Source organism: Pteropus vampyrus, unplaced genomic scaffold (genome assembly GCF_000151845.1).
Source record: "Pteropus vampyrus isolate Shadow unplaced genomic scaffold, Pvam_2.0 Scaffold235, whole genome shotgun sequence".
Lineage (NCBI taxonomy): Eukaryota > Metazoa > Chordata > Mammalia > Chiroptera > Pteropodidae > Pteropus > Pteropus vampyrus.
Window position 1 is genome coordinate 133,786 of NW_011889016.1, and position 339 is coordinate 134,124.

General features: G+C 66.7%; 1 protein-coding gene across 1 annotated transcript in view; it reads left to right on the top strand.

Annotated features, from left to right (window-relative positions):
* The window catches only part of AHRR (aryl-hydrocarbon receptor repressor), a 56,568-nt gene that overhangs the window by 26,492 nt on the left and 29,737 nt on the right, over positions 1-339 (top strand). The window lies entirely within an intron of this gene.

Consider the following 339-nt stretch of genomic DNA (forward strand, 5'->3'; position numbering starts at 1 on the left):
CTCAGCTGCCAGGTCCCCTTCGGTGGGGGCTGGGTTGCTGTGAGGTTTCAGGAAGGGGCAGGGAGGGGAACCCCAGGTGCTATGGTCTGGTCTTGAAGGTGGTTCACACTTCCAGCCCTGGCCTGTGTCATTCAGGGCAGTGACCTGGGACTGGGGTCCTGAGGATTAGCCCTCGGGGGAGGGTGGTGGCACCAGGGCTTCTGAGTGGGGGAGGGATGGAGAAGCTGGTGGAAGCCTCTGTCTGGAGGGCCTGGAAGAGGGGCGGGCGCGGCCTGGTGCCTGTCCACCCACCGCACCAGGAGGGGTCAGGCCGGGTCTCACGCTGGACTCTCCCCCCGC